General features: G+C 39.9%; 1 protein-coding gene across 7 annotated transcripts in view; it reads left to right on the forward strand.

Moving 5' to 3' along the window:
- The window catches only part of Pms1 (PMS1 homolog 1, mismatch repair system component), a 110,833-nt gene that overhangs the window by 59,625 nt on the left and 29,891 nt on the right, over positions 1-21,317 (forward strand).

Genomic DNA, 21,317 nt, shown 5'->3' on the forward strand with positions numbered 1-21,317 from the left:
CTTTATAATACCTGCCGTCAGCTCTTCCCGGAAGAGCTATGGGAAGTCTACTAGGACCTTACACTTTATAATACCTGCCGTCAGCTCTTCCCGGAAGAGCTATGGGAAGTCTACTAGGACCTTACACTTTATAATACCTGCCATCAGCTCTTCCTAGACACTCTCTTCCAGGAACAGCTCTGGCGTGTCCTCAGGCCGATGAATATGGGCTGCGCTTTTCCCCATTTGAGACCCAGAGTTGCTTAAGATTTCTAAAGGCCACTCTAGCTCATTCTTTTGTAATGAATCTTGGGGGAAACAAAGGTTTATACCTTTTCTGAACTCATGTTTCCTTGATTCCACAAAACCACGTTGAAATAGTCAGTGGAAGGAGAGCAGATTCATTCAGCAGTAGATGGGAAACGGGGAATTAACCTTCAGCGAGGATCCATGGATGCCAGGTGCTTTGGTCTGCTGTTGTCCTCACAGAACATGCAGAGGAACCGGCAATGTACCACTTTGTCCTCTGAACTGAACTCAGAGAAAGTTAATGTGTGGCTTAGAGTTCCACAGCAGGTAAACGGTTGAAATGGGATTGGAAACTGGTTTACCCTGGAGTATAGATTCTTCAGTTGACTGAGGTCTCTTCCCACTTTACCCTGTGTTGTTCCTCTCCATACTGCAAGTATTAGAATACTTGCAGTAACTGAAGGAAACAGTATTACCTGAATGTTTATGAGGAACTGAAAGCTCAGAGTGACAAAGGAATTCTTTTTTATTAGGTATGCAAATGTATTCTATAATTACATATCAACTTTTATTAATCATTTTATTCGTTTACATTTCAAATGATATCTCCCTTCCCAGTTACCCCTCCTCACACCCCCATCCCGTTCTGTCTCTACCCCCTCCCCTTTCCCTCTATGAGAGTGTTCTACCCACTCACCCACTCCCACCTCACCCTTCTAGCATCCCTTTATGCTGGGCCACCAAGCCTCTCCTCCCATTGATGTCAGATAAGGCCATCCTGTGCTACATAAGTATCTGGAATCATGGTTCCCTCCATGTATACTCTTTGGTTGGTGCTTTTGGTGTCTTCAGATGAAATAGATCCCTAGGTGGGGCACTCTCTGGAAGGACTTTCCTTCATTCTCTGTTCTGTTTTTTTGTTCCTGTCTTTCCTTTGGACAGGAACATCATTGGGCTAAAAATTTTGAGATGTGTAGGTGACCGCATCCCTCAACTGGAGACCACGCTTTTCTACTGGAGGTGGTAGTATCTACAGCTTGTACTCCCTCTTTGTTAGGCATTTAGGCTGAAGTCATCACCACTGGGTCCTGGGAGCCTCTTGCTTCTCTGGAGTCCGGGACTTTTTATTAGCTACATCCAGGTCCTCATCCCCCACTGCTACATGCTTATATTCAATTTCTTGACCCTCTGTGCTTCTCTCCTGTCCATACCTGTTCCGCCCCCCTTTTTCCCTCCCTCTCTTCTCTCAGATCTCCCAGATTCCTCCCTCCCTCTACCTCCTGTCATTATTTTGTTTCCCCTTCTATGTAGGATTAAAGCATCCATACTTAGGCCTTCCTTCTTCTTAAGCTCCATATAGTTTGTGGGTTATACCATGGATATTCTGAGTATCAGTGAGTATATACCATGTGTGTTCTTTGGTGTCTGGGTTACCTTACTCAGAATGATATTTTCCGGTTCCATCCACCTACAAATTTCATGAAGTCTTTGCTTTTATTAGCTGAGTAGTATTTCATTGTGTAAGTGGACCACATTTTCTATATCCTTTCTTCTGTTAAGGGGCATCTGGGTTGTTTCCAGCTTCTGGCTATTATATATAAGGCTGCTATGAACATAGTGGAGCATGTGTCCTTATTATATGTTGGAGCATCTTTTGAGTATATGCCCAGGAGTGGTATAGCTGGGTCCTCAGGTAGTACTATTTCCAACTTTCTGAGGAGCCACCAGATTGATTTCCAAAGTGGTTTTACCAGCTTTCAGTCCCATCAGCAGTGTTCCTCTTTCTCTACCCCTTTGCTAGCATCTGCTGTCACCTGAGTTTTTGATCTTAGCCTTTCTGAATTGTGTGAGGTGGAATCTCAGGGTTGTTTTGATTTGCATTTCCCTGATGACTAAGGGTGTTGTTAAACATTTCTTTAAGTGCTTCTCAGCCATTTCTGATTCCTCAGTTGAGAATTCTTTGTTTAACTCCATTTTTAAATAGGATTATTTGGTTCTTTGGAGTCTAACTAATTGAGTTTGTGTATTGTGGATATTAGCCCTCTATTGGATGTACAGTTGGTAAAGATCTTTTCCCAATATGTGGGTTGCTGTTTTGTCCTATTGATAATATCCTTTGCCTTACAGAAGCTTTTCAGTTTTATGAGGTCCCATTTGTCAATTGTTGATCTTAGAACATGAGCCAGTGTGTTTGAGGTTCTTCCCCCTCTTTCTCTTGTATTAGATTCAACTTATCTGGCTTTAAGTTCCTAGCCAGAGCAATTAGGCAACAAAAGTAGATCAAAGGGATACAAATTGGAAAGGAAGAAGTCAAGATATCACTATTTGCAGATGATATGATAGTATACATAAGCGACCGCAAAAATCTCACCAGAGAATTCCTACAGCTGATTATCAACTTCAGCAAAGTGGCTGGTTATAAAATTAACTGAAACAGATCAGTAGCCTTCCTCTACTCAAAAGATAAACAAGCTGAGAAAGAAATTAGGAAAACAATACCCTTCACAATAGTCACAAAGGATATAAAAGTTTGACTCTAACCATATAACATAAAATATCTCAGTGACTCTAACTGAGCAAGAGAAAGATCTGTATGACAAGAACTTCAAATCTGTGAAGGAAAAAAATTGAAGATCTCAGGAGATGTAAAGATCTCCCATGCTCTTGGATCAGCTGAATTAACATAATAAAAATGGCCATCTTACCAAAGGCAATCTACAGATTCAATGCAGTCCCCATCAAAATTCCAACTCAATTCTTTATAGAGTTAGAAAGAGCAATTCTCAAATTCATCTGGAGTAACAAAGAAACCAGTATAGCAAAACCATTCTCAACAATTAAAGAACTTCTGGGGAAATTTCAAGCTGTACTAGAGAGCAATAGTGATAAAAACCGAATCGTATTGGTATAGAGACAGGCAGGTAGATCAATTGAATAGATTCAAAGACCCGGAAATAATCCCCCACACCTATGTATGGCCATTTGGTCTTTGAGAAAGAAAGCAAAATCATCCAGTGGAAAAGAGGCAGCATTTTCAATAGCTAGTGCTGGTTCCACTGTCAGTCAGCATGTATAAGAATGCAAATTGAAGGGGTTGGGGATTTAGCTCAGTGGTAGAGCGCTTGCCTAGCATGCGCAAGGCCCTGAGTTCTGTCCCCAGCTCCGGAAAAAAAGAAAAAAAAAAGAATGCAAATTGATCTATTCTCATCTCCTTATACAAAGCTCAAGTTCATGTGAACAAAGGAATTCTTTCATATGTTTTAGTGAGTGACTGTGTTCAACCATAATGTTAACAAATTATTTCTTTTATTATATTTTAGTATAGCATAATACATACTATAATGCAATATAATTTTGTTTCTTCCTTCTGCTCCATGCAAATCCCTCCTTATACCCCTCCTTTCTGTCTTTGTATGGCTTCACCTCTTTTTCATTAATTGTTATATATATATATATGTGTGTGTGTATATGTATACATATATATTCCTAAATATATTTGCCTCAGTCTTACTTCAGTTTTTACTAACTCGTCAGAATAATCTTTATTTTCATGCCACATGAAATGTTTATGATCAAAAGTTTAGTCATCTTAAAAAAGAAAAAAATTAAGAAGTATCAGCCACCTGTTCCTGCTGGCAGAGCGCTCTACCAGATGATCCCTTGAGACACTTCCAGCTCTGCTGTGCTGAGCCGCCTCAGGTTGTTGATGGACAGAGGCTCATCCTCTAAAATAACCCTGTGACCTCTGTGTTCAGAGGACATCTAGTAATTAGAAATTAAATGTCTCCAATTAAGAAAAGACCAGGGTCAAAAGAAACATAATCAATAAGGGGAGACTGATTTAAAAAATAAGAAATGAAGAGAAATAAAATTACACATTCATAAAAAAGCATGAATACAAGTAAAGATAATCATTTAAAAAGAAAGTAGAGGAGATAAAAAGATGAAAGTAAAACTGAGAATAACAAATGAATTTGATCATGAAGAGTTCTTGCTCATTTAGAACTGGATATATGTCTTCTGAGTTTTCAGGTTTATGTAATTTTCTTAACCAATATTGGATTATCTGAATACACATTTTTTTTCTGAGAATGGAAAGCAGTATTTTTGTGATGTGTTATATTTTATTAAGGGGGGGGGAGGGTACTGCACTGAAGCAAATTCCAGTCCCTCTATGGCCTTCAGCCATTTCAGTGATAGTTCAGATCCTAGCCTGTGTGTCGAGAATGTTCTACCAAATCTAATAGTAAAATTGCTAGCTGTTATAACCAGTCATGAACTAAGCGGGAGAAGCTTTGTGCCTTCAGACTTGTGTTAATCACTGATATAGCTGCGCTTCTTTTTATAAACAATACTATTGTGCTTCAAAAAATGTTAAGATACATTGTTAAGCCTTCCACATGGCATTGATGTTTTTTTTTTTTTTTTTTTGGTTCTTTTTTTCAGAGCTGGGGACCGAACCCAGGGCCTTGCGCTTCCTAGGCAAGCGCTCTACCACTGAGCTAAATCCCCAACCGGCATTGACGTTTTAACTAAATCTGTACACTAAGCCTTGCTCTCAGCTCATCTTTTAAACACGCTCACTTTCATTGCTGTTTCTGTGAAGATTTTTTTTTGTCTAAAACCTAAGTATGATACTGATGAGTGTGCTGTTTTTGAATTAGAAGCAAACAATCACATTGCACATAATCTGAGAAGTACCCTTGCTACTTTGATGACTTGGATTAGCTGGTGTTCCCTCTTTTTATGAAGGTTTAACCTGCCAAGACATTCTCTGAATACTGATAATGTTGATGCTCTTGCCAGTATGGTTATGTTAGAAAGAAGTATTTTTCTTCTTTCATCACCACGTTCCTTGAAAGCATATTGAATAATGAGATCGCCAGAGTGGATTCAGCGAGTTTATTTAAAGTAAATATTATCTGGAGAATCGCTAGAGCCCTTTTTGGGCGGAGCACTACAGTTTTAGGTTTAGTTAAAAGGACTAAGTTCCTGCGTTGCCGTTCTATGTAGTTTTGCATATAGATTAGTAAAAAAGGCTATTTTAGTCTGATAACTTTGTAATTACTGATTATTGCATATGAACACAAATAATTTGTGGTTTGAAATATGTCACATTCATTATTTCTACTTAGAACTACTCAGGGTCGGGGGCTAGGTACCAATCAATGAGTATAGCAGAATATTATTTCTTTTTTATTTTTCTTCTTCGTTGATGTTGTTGTTGTGGAGGTTGTGGTTGTTGTTGTTGTCTGTTCTGTTAGGTGTGATCCTAGGCCAACCTGCTTCCAGTTCCTGGTCCTCCAGGCATTGTCTGGCACGGTCTCCCTCTCATTTCTTGGGCCTCTTTACCCAAGCCATTGCTTGGCCACATCCCACAAGCTCGGAGCCAGCATTGCCCTAAGCACACTTTGCAGTCAGGACAGATAGTAGATCATAGATTTTGTAACTGGGTTGCTGACCCAGTCCCACCATTGGGAGCCTGCACTGGTTACAGAAGATGGCCAGTTCAGGCTCCATATTCTCCATTACTAAGAGTCCTCACTAGGGTCACCGTCAGAGGCTCCAGGAAGTTTCCACTGCATTAGGTTTCTACCTTGCCTCCTAAATGCTCACCCATTCCAGGTTTTCTCACACTCCATCTCTCCTTCCCCTATCTGATCCCTCTGTTCCTATTCCTACCTGCCTTCAGTACATCCACAAATCTATTCTGTTTTCCCTTTCCAAGGAGATCCATGTGTCTCCCTAGATTCTTCCTTTTTACCTGGCCTCTCTGGGCCTGCAGACTGTAGAATGATTGCCATTTACTTAAATAGGTAATGTCCACTTATGTGTGAGCACATACCATGCTGGTTTTTCTGAGTCTGGGTCACCTTACTGTAGACTTGGTGTTTCCTAGGTCCAACCATTTCCCTGCAAGTTTCATGACGTCATTTTTTCTAACAGCTGAGTGATAGTCCATTATGTACCACATTTAAAAAAAAAATCTATCCTTCAATTCAGAGACATCTAACTTGTTTCCAGTTTCTGACTATCATGAATAGAGCCGCTGTGATCACAGTTGAGCCAGTGTCCTTGTGGTAGGACGGAGAGTCTTTTGGGGATATGCCCAAGAGTGGTATAGCTGGGTCTCTAAGTAGAAATGTTGAACATTTCTCTAAGTGTTTCTCAGCCATTTGAGATTCTGTTATTGAGAATTTTCTATTTCAATCTGTCTCCCATTTTTTAATTGGATTTTTTGGTTTGTTGATACCTAGTTTCTTGAGTTCTTTATATATTTTGGAAATAAGCCCTGTGCCACATGTTCAAGCAATGAAAGTCTTTTCACATTCTATAGGCTGTCATTTTTGTCTTATTGATGGTGTCTTTCGACTTGCAGAAGCTTTTCAACTTCATAAGATCTCATTTATTAATTGTTGATCTTAGTGCCATGTTATTGGTGTTCTGTTCAGGAAGTTGTTTGCTGTGCCAGTGTGTTTAAGGCTAGTCCCTATATTCTCTTCTATCAGGGTCAGTGGCTTTGGTTTGGTTTTGATGTCTTTGATCCACGTGAACTTAAGTTTTGTACAGTGTGATAGATATGGATCTACTTGCATTCTTCTACATGAAGACATCTCAAACACTAGGCCAAATAGAGATGACAAAACTTTATTCTAGTCAAGCTGCTACTGATCCATCAAGATAAAGACAAGGGAGCTGAGCTGTGACCTTCAAGGCACATCATATAGGATATTTAAAGGATATACCGTAAATCAAGGGGGAGAAGGGTAGACTGTAGCATTGTCCAATTCTATTTTGACTTGAAGGATTGAACAACGGAGTTTCAGTCAGAATAGGAGTAGGTTGCTGGGCCTAGGAACATGAGCTTAGTTTGACTCTGCCAGCAAGGAAGATAGAGAAGTTGTCTTTGAGATGTCTGGACTCAGATAACTGTTTCCTTACAATAGAAACTGTTCAGCTATTGGGAAGATGTCAGCTCCCCTAGGGCCTGGGACTTTGAACTTAGTTTCTCCCAGTGGTAGAATGGAATCTGAAAAGGAAATGGTAGTACTTGGAATAAGTTCTTTTTGCTTGTTCCCAGCATGTTGAAGATGCTTGCTTTTGCCCAGTCTGTGTTTCTGGCTTCTTTATAAAAGATCAGATATCCATACATACATATGTAAGTATGTGGAATTACATCTAGATCTATGATTCAATGCCATTTGATCAACATGTCTTTTATGACAATACTCTTTGGTTTTTATTACTATAACTCTTGAGATTGAAATCAGGGATGGTGGTGGTGTGTGTGTGTGTGTGTGTGTGTGTGTGTGTGTGTGTGTGTGTGTGTTTCCCTTCTGACTTTGCTAGTATTTATTTCCTGTGTTTTCATGGGTGCAGTTAACCTTTTTGAGTGGGAGTTTTCTTTCTAGTGTCTTCTGCAGAGCTGGATTTATAGATAGATATTGTTTATATTTGACTTTGCTGTGGAATATATTGTTTCCTCCATCTATGGTTATTGAAAGTTTTGCTTGGTGTAGTAGTCTGACCTGAGTCTGTGGGTTATCTGTTGAGGTCCTTCTGGGTTTTAGAGTTTCTGTTGAGAAATCAGGTGTAATTCTGATAGGTCTGCCTTTATATGTTACTTGGCCTTTTTCCCTGCAACTATTAATATACTTCCTTTGTTCTGTATGTTTAGTGTTTGGATCAATATGTGACAAGGGGACTGTCTTTTCTGGTCCAATCTGTTTAGAGTTTTGTGTGTGTCATGTATCTTAGGGAAATTTTCTTCTATGATTTTCTTGAAAATATTTTCTGGGCCATTGATTTAGGGTCCTTTCCTTCTACTATTCCTATTATTCTTAGGTTTGGTCTTTTCTTGTGTCTCAGATTTCCTGGATATTTTATGTCAGGAAACTTTATTTTAGAGTTAACAGTTTCTTTAACCCAGGTATGTTGTGGATTTAGTTTATTGCTTATATCATGCTAGTTGGGTTCCCAAATAACACAAGAATTCACTCCTCTACAGTAAGACAATGTGGGTCCCTGCCTCCAGTTGGCTCAAATTGGTAAATAAAGTTGTCAGCAGCCAGCGGTAGGGAAGGGAGACAGAGGCAGGTCTTGAGGTTCCTGGTGAGGAACACAGCAGAGAGAGGAGAAGGCAGAGCCAAAATGGCAAGGCCAGGAAGCAGGAGAATCAGGCTTGAGAGCTAGAGAATTGAAAACATTCAACCATGTAAGAGCTAGGGAAGGGCGGCCCCACCTGACCCACCCACAGTAGGGACTAGGGTAGCAGAGATGGAATATGGATTTTAGTAAGTAACAGTTCAGGAGTGTTGGAGGGGAGGCATTAGCAACGTGGAAATTTGGGAGTACGTATATTATAGGAAGGCATATGTAGATAGAGATATGATTTATCATTGATTCCTGAGTTCAGGTATTTGTCTACTCTAATAAGAGTCCCTACAGTCCTCTGTTACCTGCTAGAGAACTTAAATGCCCCCCAACTCCTGCGTAGTGCGTTCCATGTATTTAAAGTGTGTTATTCACGCCTCACCTCCATTCCACCTCCCTTGTATAGCAGCAGTTGTCTCTAAGAGAATGGGAAGCATCTTCCTAGAATACATAGTTCAAGGTGGTGAGTTAAATGAATTAGGTGATCTTAAAATCAACATCCATAAATAGTTTAAAAGGATATAGGAAGGAGTGGGTGGGTGGGTGGGTAGGAGAGCCCCCTCAATAGAGGCAGGGGAAGGGGGGAGGGGAAATCAGGAAAGGGGATAACATTTGAAATATAAGTAAAGAAAATATCCAATTTAAAAAAAAAAACACTCTGTCTTCCCAAATGTACTCTGTAGTTATTATTAAAATGATTTTCTTTTAAGGATTTGTTCATTTCTATTCCCTAGTGACTTCAGATTTTTAGTTTCTTTTCACTTCTATTTGTAGACGTGTCCTATTCTGTTTTCCTTCTTTGAAGCTAAGTGGCTAGTAGTCTCCATTTAAAATAATTGAGACATTCTGAAGACTTACCGTCAGTGGGATAGCTGGGGGTAGAGTGAGCATGTGACACAGCAGTCTCTAAGCTCCCTGTAGGTTTTCCATGTTTAATTTCTCTGAACTAATTAATAGGGCCATGTAATTTCTGCTTTAATGATCCTCTAGTCAAATACATTTTCTACTTATTTATCCTAATATTTAAATTTGCTCCAATACTGTGAATTTTTCTAATAGTAAAACTCATCAGAAATAATCTCTCACATCTGGCTTTTTTATTTGGGCTAATGGAAATTGATTGAATCTTGGATCTTTTCTTGGGGGTTTTTTCTACCCCAGCAGTATTTGGTTTTTTGCAGATGTCTACTTATGTCTTGATATATTCTATGTCTTGCAACAGTGTAATATAATACTTTTATCACTTAGAAATTCTTCTGGAAGCTAATCTGCTTAACAAAGAGAAATAAACCATCAGGTATAAACTTTTCTAGAAGACATTTAGTGATGCCAGACTTTTCACTGCATGTTTCCAAGTGTAGAGCCACCTAGAGTCAAAATCCTTTATAGCAAAACTTTTGCTAACAAGTAAATAAATGTAATATATTTTATTGGATATTTTTATTTATATTTCAAATGTTATCTCCTTTCCCATTTTCCCATCCATAAACCCCCTAACCTACTCCCCCTTCCCCTGCTTCTAGAAGGGTCCTCCCCCACCCACCTCTTCCCACCTCCCCCCACTGACATTCCCCTACACTGGAGCATTGAGCCTTGGCAGGACCAAGGGCGTCTCACATTGATGCCCAACAAGGCCATCCTCTGCTACATATGGAGCTGGAGCCATGGATCCCTCATATGTACTCTTGGGATGATGGTTTAGTCCCTGGGAGCTCTGGTTGGCTGATGTTTTTCTTAGGAGGTTGCAAACCCTTTCAGCTCTGTCAATCCTTTCTCTGACTCCTCCATTGGGGATCCTATTCAATGGTTGGCTGCGAGCATCTGCTTCCGTATTTATTTGTCATACTCTGAAAGAGCCTCTCAGGAGACACCTATATCAGGCTCCTGTCAGCATGCACGTCTTGACATCAGCAATAGTGTCTGGGTTTGGTGGCTGTATGTACAGGGGCTGGATCCCCAGTTGGTGCAGTCTCTGAATGACCATTCCTTCTGTCTTTGCTCCACACTTTGTCTCCATATCTCCTCCTATGAATATTTTTGTTTCCCCTTCTAAGAAGGACTGAAGCATCTACACTTTGGTCGTCCTTCTTCTTGAGCTTCATGTGGTCTGTGTATTATGTTTTGGGTAATCTGAGCTTTTGGACTAATATCCATTTATCAGTGAGTGCATACCATGTGAGTTTTTGGTGATTGGGTTACCTCACTCAGGATGATATTTTCTGTAAACTACATGGTACAATGTTATCATCCTTGTCTTGGGTTCTATTTGACTTCTGCTGCTTTCCTGCTTAAATATACATGTTGGATTAACCAGATATGTTAAAACCATGTGTGTTTTCATCTCAGTGTGCAAAAGATAGAACATATATCCATGATACCCAGTACCATTTTAGATTCATAATAATTAATCTTTTCCCCTTTTGTTTTAGCATTTATGTATTGTGTGTTTGTTTATAGGTAAGAGACAACTTGGAGGATTCAATTTTCTCCTTCCATGTGAATTCTGGTGTTTGGTGGCAATCACCTTTGCTCACTGGGCCATCTCAGTGGCCCATGATCACTAATCTTATACTGTCACTTTCTTGGTCTCCTGTGCTTCTGACAAACTTTGTCATGCTTTATGGATCATATAGGGACCTTATGAAAACAGTAGGCCCAGTAGCCCAGGGAAAATTCATTTTCAGTCAACCCCCAGTTAACATGTTATGGGTTCTCTTTAAGCTGGGAAGTACCAGGTAACTGTTTTATATCCATTCTCATCTGATAATATTGCATCATAGTGAGAAAATGGAGGACTTTTCCCCCCAAAGGATAACACCAGCTACTTTGACAGCAGTCAAGATGGCAAGAATGACTGGGTAGAGTCCCTTTCATAGAGGTTACAGGAAACAGGGAGGGATCCTCTTTATGCAAATCAAGTCTCTTGGCTGGAACTGGTGGATGGGGTCAGAGGTGGAGGATGGCAGAATTTCCTTCATAGTCCAGTCGATGGCCTGTCGAGCCTCCTGCAAAGCCTGCAAGGGTTGGAAAAGAGAGTGATTAGACATTTCTGCCTGGGGACTATTTTAGAGTTTGGGGAGGAGGGGAAGTGGTCTTTCTGACACTGAGCAGGGCCAAAAGTAGGAGCTTAACACAATTTTTAACCAGTTTCCAGGAAAAATTTGGTCAGTCTCTTTAGGAATTCTCTTCATCCTTTCTACCTGACACAAGCTCTGTGGCCCATACACACAGTGTAATTTCCAAGTAATATGTAAGGCTTTGCCACATTTTGAGACACTTTGTCAGACAGTAAAGCCAGGACCAGTTCAGTCCTAGGGATTATTTTCTGAAGACAGTCAAGTTTCGTAATAACTATTGGAGCAAGTAAGCCTTTCTCCATCCTGAGAAGGTGTCTACAATCACTAGCAAATTTTATAGCTAAAAATAGTTGTAGATCTTAAAGACCATAGATTTTTCTGACCTGTGGAGCTCCTATGCTAATATACAAAAACAGCTACAATCAACATAGCTTTGCTTACAGGAAGCTTGCTCAGTCAGTGGCTTGATTTGGCTTACTGAGCTCTCTTGTAGGTTATCCAACTTTCTGACACTATTTTTTCTTGCTTTGATTCATTCCTCAAGCATACAGTCTCATTTCTAAGTGAGAGTGGCTGATTTGTAGTTTGCTTTTGATAGAATGTTCTGCTTCATGTATCTGGTTCAGTGACTTTCTTTAGACTCTTGAAAATTGTAAGCATTCTCTCTGTCCCACATCTTTTCCTGTAATAATGTTCTTTCTAACTTACCATATTATCAATGCATCTTGATTTATTGTTCTTTGAGTTTTCTCTTAATATGTCTTGATTTATTGTTCCTTGGGTTTTCTCTTAAAGTGTAATTTTTGTGACTTTATCTAGGACCTGTTTTGTGGAGAACATTTTTATTATAGTACAATTAAGTGATAAAAATAAATGCATCAAGATCATTCTAGATAAGATATACTATGAAGAGAAAATATTCATGGGACTGGAATGATATACTGCTCTTCCAGATGACCTAAGTTTGGTTCCTAGAATCTATATTGTAAAATTCACAAATACCTGTGCCACAAGATCCAAGGATCTGATACCTCTAGCTTCTGTAGACATCTACATGCACATTTACCTACACCCACATAAATATACACACGAAAATGTTACTACAAATAATTTTTTCTCTTATTGTGTATTTTTTATTTACATTTCAAATGTTATTTCCTTTCCTGGTTTCCTGGACATAAGCCCACTATCCCATTCCCTTCCCCTTTTTCTATAAGGGTGTCCCCTCCCAACCCACCCCTCCTTACCCTTTCCCCCGACATTCCTCTACAGTGGGGGTCCAACCTTAGCAGGACCAAGGGCTTCTCCTTATATTGGTGCCCCAGAAGACCATCCTCTGCTACATATGCAGTTGGAGCCATGGATCCGTCCATGTATAGTCTTTGGGTAGTGGTTTAGTCCCTGGGAACTCTGGTTGTTTTTCTTATGGGGTTGCAAGCCCCTTCAGCTTTTTCAATCCTTTCTCTAATTTCTCCAACGGGGGTCCTATTCTCGTTTGCTGCTAGTGTTCGCTTTTGTATTTGTCATGCTCTTGTTGTGTCTCTCAGGAGAAATCTATATTCGGTTCCTGTCAACATGTACTTTTTAGCTTCATAGTCTTAAATAGTTTTGGTGGTTGTATATATATAGAGACTGGATCCCCAGGTGGGGCAGGCTCTGAATGGCTATTCCTTCAGTCTCTGCTCCAAACTTTGCCTCTGTGTCCCCTCCTATGAATATTTCTGTTCCCCCTTCTAAGAAGGAATGAAGCATCTGCACGTTGGTCATCCTTCTTCTTGGGCTTTATGTGGTCTATGGGAATGTATCTTGGGTAATCTGAACTTTTGGACATATATCCACTTATCAGTGAGTGCATACCATGAGTGTTTTTCTGTGATTGGGTTACCTCACTCAGGATGATATTTTCTAGTTCAATCCATTTGCCTGTGAATTTCATGAAGTCATTGTTTTTGATAACTGAGTAGTACTCCATTGTGTGAAATGATGAAATGATCTTGTGGGGGTTTTTTTGAGTTTATTTACATAGTGGATTACATTGATGAATTTCTGCATATTAAACCATCTCTGCATCCCTGGGATAAAGCCTACTTGATCATGGTGGATGACTTTTTGATGCATTCTTAGATTCAGTTTGTGAGAATTTTATTGAATATTTTTGCATCGATATTCATAAGGGAAATTGGTCTGAAGTTCTCTTTCTTTCTTGGGTCTTTGTGTGGTTTAGGTATAAGAGTAATTGTGGCTTCATAGAAGGAATTGGGTAGTGCTCCATCTGTTTCTATTTTGTAGAATAGTTGGACAGTATTAGTATTAGGTCTTCTATGAAGCAAACCAAATCTAAGAACACATCAAAACAATCATCCACCATGATCAAGTAGGCTTCATCCCAGGCATGCAGGGATGGTTTAATATACGGAAAACCATCAACGTGATCCATCATATAAACAAACTGAAAGAACAGAACCACATGATCATTTCATTAGATGCTGAGAAAGCATTTGACAAAATTCAACACCCCTTCGTGATAAAAGTCCTGGAAAGAACAGGAATTCAAGGCCCATACCTGAACATAGTAAAAGCCATATACAGCAAACCAGTAGCTAATATTAAACTAAATGGAGAGAAACTTGAAGCAATCCCACTAAAATCAGGGACTTGACAAGGCTGCCCACTCTCTCCCTACTTATTCAACATAGTTCTTGAAGTCCTAGCCAGAGCAATCAGACAACAAAAGGAGGTGAAAAGGCTACATATTGGAAAGGAGGAAGTCAAAATATCACTATTTACAGATGATGTGATAGTATATTTAAGTGATCCCAAAAGTTCCACCAGAGAACCACTAAACCTGATAAACAACTTCAGCAAAGTGGCTGGGTATAAAATTAACTCAAATAAATCAGTAGCCTTCCTCTACACAAAAGAGAAACAAGCCGAGAAAGAAATTAGGGAAACAACACCTTTCATAATAGTCCCAAATGACATAAAATACCTTGGTGTGACTTTAACAAGCAAGTGAAAGATCCGTATAATAAGAACTTCAAGCCTCTGAAGAAAGAAATTGAAGAAGACCTCAGAAGATGGAAAGATCTCCCATGCTCATGGATTGGCAGGATTAATATAGTAAAATGGCCATTTTACCAAAAGCGATCTACAGATTCAATGTAATCCCCATCAAAATTCCAACCCAATTCTTCATAGAGTTAGACAGAACAATTTGCAAATTCATCTGGAATAACAAAAAACACAGGATACCTAAAACTATCCTCAACAATAAAAGGACTTCAGGGGGAATCACTATCCCTGAACTCAAGCAGTATTACAGAGCAATAGTGATAAAAAATTGAATGGTATTGGTACAGAGACAGACAGATAGACCAATGGAATAGAATTGAAGACCCAGAAATGAACCCACACACCTATGGTCACTTGATTTTTGACAAAGGAGCCAAAACCATCCAATGGAAAAAAGATAGCATTTTCAGCAAATGGTGCTGGTTCAACTTTAGGTCAGCATGTAGAAGAATGCAGATCGATCCATGCTTATCACCCTGTACAAAACTTAAAGTCCAAGTGGATCAAGAACCTCCACATCAAACCAGACACACTCAAACTAATAGAAGAAAAAGTGGGGAAGCATCTCGAACACATGGGTGTCGGCGCCTGCACCGACATGGTACTGAAAGCCTGTGGGATGAAAGAAACACACACACACAGGTTATTCCTGTCAAGCCAGAGGAAGAGAGCTTCTGGTTTCTTTATTGACCAAACTATATATCCAAAGAACACCACTTAGCAGATATCTGCCAAGCACAGTGGCTGTGACTTCAGTAACAAAGGGCCTACTGAATAAATTAGGGAAATAACCAGGAAGGCCAACCTAATTCTGACTCAGGTGAGTAATACCTGGCCAAACTGTTCCCAGTTGGGAACAAAAAGCTTCCACATGCAAGGGCAGGGCTCAGCAGGGGTCAAACCTTACTGGAGACCCAGAAGGGTCTTGTTCCAGCTGGAAACATTCCCTGAATGCAAACTTCTTGTGCCTTAAATTACAGGGAGAGGCTTTTGATCCTACAATCTAAGACTAAGGCCACACAGTGACAAGGCAACCAGGCCCAAATCCAATTCGGCTCCCACACATGGGCACTGGAGAAAATTTCCTGAACAAAACACCAATGGCTTGTGCTCTAAGATCAAGAATCGACAAATGGGATCTCATAAAACTGCAAAGCTTCTGTAAGGCAAAGGACACTGTGGTTAGGACAAAACGGCAACCAACAGATTGGGAAAAGATCTTTACCAATCCTACAACTGATAGAGGGCTAATATCCAAAATATACAAAGAATTCATGAAGTTAGACTGCAGGGAGACAAGTGACTTTATGAAATTCATAGACAAATGGATGGAACTGGAATATATCATCCTGAGTGAGGTAACCCAATCACAGAAAAACACACATGGTATGCGCTCACTTATAAGTGGTTATTAGCCCAAAGGCTCGAATTACCCTAGATGCACAGAACACATAAAACTCAAGAAGGATGACCAAAATGCAGATGTTTCACTCCTTCTTTAAAAGGGGACCAGGAATACCCTTGGGAGGGAATAGGGAGGCAAAGTTAAAACAGAGGCTGAAGGAACACCCATTCAGAGCCTGCCCCATATGTGGCCCATACATATACAGTCACCAAACTAGATAAGATGGATGAAGCAAAGAAGTGCAGGCTGACAGGAGCTGGATGTAGATCTCTCCTGAGAGACACAGCCAGAATACAGCAAATACATAGGCGAATGCCAGCAGCAAACCACGGAACTGAGAACAAGACCCCCGTTGAAGGAATCAGAAAGGACTGGAAGAGCTTGAAGGGGCTCAAGACCCCATACAAACAACAATGGCAACCAACCAGAGCTTCCAGGGACTAAGCCACTACCCAAAGACTATACATGGACTGACCCTGGGCTCCAACCTCATAGGTAGCAATGAATAGCCTAGTAAGAGCACCATTGGAAGGGGAACACCCTTCCTGCCCTTGTTCCTGCCAAGACTGAACCCCCAGTGACCGGGATTCTTGGGGGGAATCGAAGCAATGGGGGGAGGATGGGAAGGGGAACACCCATGTAGAAGGGGAAGGGCAGGGGTTGGGGGATGTTGGCTGGAAACCGGGAAAGGGAATAACATTTGAAATGTAAGGAAGAAATACCCAATTTACTAAAGATGGGAGTAAAAAAAAAAAGAATTCTGCACTGCATCTATCGGTCCTGGGCTTGCTTTTTTTTTTTTTTTTTTTTTTTGGAGGTGCTTAATAACTGCTTCTGTTTCTTTAGGTTATGGGGTTGTTTGATGGTTTATATGTTACTGATTTAACTTTGGTACCTGGTGTTTGTCTAGAAAATTGTCCATTTCCTCCAGATTTTCCAGTTTCGTTAAATATAGTCTTTTGTACTGGGATCTGATGGTTTTTCTTTTTTAATTTCTTCAGATTCTGTGGTTATGTCTCCCTTTTCATTTCTGATTTTGTTAATTTGGATATACTCTCTGTGACCTCTGGTTAGTCTGGTTAAGGATTTATCTATCTTATTGAATCAGCTCCTGGTTTTGTTGATTCTTTGTATAGTCCTTTTTCTTTCTACTTGGTTAATTTTAGCCCTGAGTTTATTTCTTGTCTTCTACTCCTCTTGGGTGTGTTTGCTTCTTTTTGTTCTAAAGCTTTTAGGTGAGGTGTCAAGCTGCTAATATTTGTTCTTTCCTGTTACTTTTTGGAGGCACTCAGAGCTGTGAGTTTTCCTCTTAGCACTGCTTTCATTGTGTCCCATAAATTTGGGTATGTTGTACCTTCATTTTCATTAAATTCTACAAAGTATTTAATTTCTTTCTTTATTTGTTTCTTGGCCAATTTATCAATAAGTAGAGAGTTGTTCAACTTCTATGTCTTTGTGCGCTTTTTGTCATTATTGTTGTTATTGAAGTCCAGTCTTAGTCCATGGTGATCTGATAGGATGCATGGGATTATTTCAATATTCTTTTATCTGTTGAGGCCTGTTTTGTGACCAATTATATCATTAATTTGGAGAACGTACCATGAGATGCTGAGAAGAAGGTATATTCTTTTGTTTTAGGGTGAAATGTTCAATAAATATCTGTTAAATCTATTTGGCTCCTTTCTCCATGTCTCTGTTTAATTTCTGTTTCCATTGATGAGATTCAGGTGTTGAAATCTCCCACTACTATTGTGCGAGGTGCAGTGTGTGCTTTGAGCTTTAGCAAGGTTTCTTATTGTTATTCTTATGTAGGTGTCCTTGTATTTGGAACATAGATGTTTAGGATTGAGAATTCAGCTTGGTAGATTTTTCCTTCGACGAATATGAAGTGTCCTTCCTTATACTTTTTCATGACTTTTGGTTTAAAGGTGATTTTATTTGATATTAGAATGGCTAGTCTAGCTTGTTTCTTCGGACCATTTGCTTGGAAATTTGTTTTCCAACCTTTTACTCTGAGGTAATGTCTGTCTTTGTCTCTGAGGTGTGTTTCCTGTATGCAGCAAAATGCCGGGTCCTCTTTAGGTAGCCAGTCTGTTAATCTATGTCATTTTGGGGGTGGTGGGTGGTGGTGGGGCGACGGAATTGAGTCCATTGATGTTACAAGATATTAAGGAACAGTGACTGTTGTTCCCTGTTATTTCTGTTGTGTTTCTTTCTTCTTTTGATTTTGTTGCAAAGAGATTACTTTCTTGCTTTTTTTCTAAGGTGTAATTTCCCTCCTGGTATTGGAGTTTTCCATCTATTATCCTTTGGAGGGCTGTATTTGTAGGAAGATAATTGTGTAAATTTGGTTTTTCCATTTCTGGTATTTGAGAGTTTTGCTGGATATAGTAGCCTGTACTGGTATTTTTGTTCTCTTAGGATCTGTATGTCATCTGCCCATGATCTTCTGACTTTCCTAGTCTCTAGTGGGATGTCTGTTCTAATTCTGATAAGTCTGCCTTTATATTATGTTTCTTAACCTTTTTCCCCTAGTGCTTTTAATATTCTTTTTTTTTTTTTTTTTTTTTTTTTTTTGTGCGTTTGGTGTTTTGACTATTTTGTGACAGGAGGAATTTCTCTTCTGGTCCAATCTATTTGGAGTTCTGTAGGCTTCTTGTATGTTTATGGACATTTCTTTCTTTGGGTTAGGGAAGATTTCTTCTATAATTTTGTTGAAGACATTTACTGGCCCTTTAGTTTGGGAGTCTTTGCTCTGTCTATACCTACTATCCTTACGTTTGATCTTCTCATTGTGTCCTGGATGTTTTGGGCTAGGAGCTTTTTGCATTTTACATTACCTGTGAGGTTTGTGCAGATGTTTTCTATGGTATCTTCTGCCCTTAAGAGTCTCTTTTCAATCTCTTGTATTCTGTTGGTGATGCTTGCATCTATGACTCCTGATCTATTCCCTAGGTTTTCTATCTCCAGGTATAAGTCTTTGTGCTTTCTTTATTGTTTCTATTTCCATTGTTAAATCCTGGATGGTTTTGTTCAATTCCTTCACCTGTTTGGTTGTGTTTTCCTGTAATTCTTTCAGGGATTTTTCTGTTTCCTCTTTAAGGCCTTCTACTTGTTTACTTGTGTTGTCCTGAATTTCTTTAAGGGAATTATTTATATCCTTCTCACAGTCCTCCAGTCATCATCACAAAATGTGATTTTTAAATCCAGATCTTGCTTTTCTGGTGTGTTTAGATATCCAATATTTGCTTTGCTGGTAGAACCGGGCTCTGATGATGCCAAGTAGGATTGGTTTCTGTTGCTTAGGTTCCTGTGCCTGCCTCTCACCCTACGGTGGCCTCTGGTGTTAGCTTGTCTTGCTGTCTCTGACAGTGACTTGACCCTCCTGTAGGCCTGTGTGTCAGCACTCTGGTAGACCTGTTTTCTTTCAGCTGGACCTGGGAACAGAGAGCTGCTCCTGGGTTTGTGTGTCCTGAGGCCACCAGGCAAGTGTCTTGGAGCAGAAAAGTTGGTCTTCCCTCTGCTCTCAGGTGTGCAGATGCTCCTGGGACTGGCTTTCAGTTCTCAGGGCAGGCAGAAACCAGAGGGTTCCTGGCCCTGACTGCTCCTATGTCCCTCTGCCCAGAGGCCACAGATGGCACTAGGCGGTTTGTGTCAGAAATGTGGGCAGAAACTAGTTGTCTCCTCTAAGTTCTCAGAATTGCCTGCACTTCCAAGGGTCCAGTTCTCTCCCCTACGTGATTTGGGTGCAGGGAGCTGTGGCCAGGTTGAGTTCAGTTCTGGGTGCAGGCAGAAACCAGTTCCTTCAGCTGACTGCTCCTATATTCCTGTATCCAGAGGCCACTATGCAGGTTCCTCTTTGGCCAGGAATATAAGCAGATGTGGACAGAAGTGGGGGTCTCCGCTGAGCTTTCAGGATTGTCTGTACTTCTGGGAGTTCAGCTCTCTCCCTGAGGGGATTTGGGTGCAGGGAGCTGTGGGACAGGTTCAATTCAGTTCTGGGCACAGCCTGAAACCAGAAGTGTTCTGTCCCAGACTACTTTTGCCTTTGTGTGAAATAATACTTTTTAAGTGAAAATTTTACCTCTCAAGTAGAAAGTTTTTGTTAAGTAGGTAGACTGAGGCAAAAACCTAATCAATTGTAGGCTAGCTCTATGTATTAGTTCCATACCTTACCACTTGATTAGAAAAGAAACACAAGACAGTGAAGAGCCACACTGTAGAGATATTTGCTTGTCTTTTCATTTTAAGCTTCATTTACAGAGTTATGGAGAAGTAAGAGTGGTACAGAGAAGAAAAAATTCAGGTTGATCCCTAGCCCTGATACCATTCAAAACCTGGATATGGTGTTATATGTTTGGAGCATGAAGGTCAGAAGTTCATAATCATCCTTGTCTATGTAGTGAGTTGGAAGCCAGTCTGAGTTCTGTGAGAACAGGAAGCATTGTCTCAAAAGCAAGTCACTAAGCCTCATGATTAAGCATTTCCATGTATCTCCTTATGTGGCTACATTAGTCTTTGTTTATAATTTTGAGTAATTATATGAATTTTTAAAAGTCTGACTCCCCTTTCCTCATTTTCTATATAAAGACATACCTTTTATACATTGAGACAAATTTCTAATTATTATTTTTGTCCTTTACTGGTAGAGAAAATAAACTCAAATCTTTAACAGTTTTAACATTAAGAACAATAAATTATGTGAAATATAAGTGTGTCATAAAGTTCCCAATTCTCTTTTTCATCTTAGAAAAAGACTTAGGACTATAGCCTTAAACACACACTTTTAGATGCGTTATCTTTGTTTCAAGTACAACAACTAGGGATAGGGAGTTATCTCAGTAGCTAAGAGGGTTTGCTGCTCTTTCAGAGGCCCTGAGTTCATTTCCTAGCATTCACACTGGGAGCCTTGTCACTCTAGCTCCTCCAGTGCCTCTGGCCTCAACAGTCTCCTGCACTGACACGCACATCTCCCCCTATACACACACACACACACACACACACACACACACACACACACACACACACACACACGGTGAAAAATAATAAAAAATCAATTCCTTGAATATAGCGATTGAATTTCATACTGGTAGCGTGTATTTTTTATTATAGAAAGAGATGCCTATTTCCAGGGAGAATTAGCAGTGCCCTTCTTTAGTAACTTTTTTTTGTGTATACACATTCCCTATTCAAACAGTATATATCAGTGAAATGGGCTGGGGACAGGATCTATCTGACCAACTTAAATCAGTCTTCAGATGGTGTGCATGTAATAATATATTCTTGATGGTGCTTTTGCACTGTCATCAGACTGCCCAGAGTCCAATTCTCATTTGGCACACTCAGATGCTCCAGCTTTGTGTGACCTAGATAGAAAACAT

Source organism: Rattus norvegicus, chromosome 9 (genome assembly GCF_036323735.1).
Source record: "Rattus norvegicus strain BN/NHsdMcwi chromosome 9, GRCr8, whole genome shotgun sequence".
NCBI lineage: Eukaryota > Metazoa > Chordata > Mammalia > Rodentia > Muridae > Rattus > Rattus norvegicus.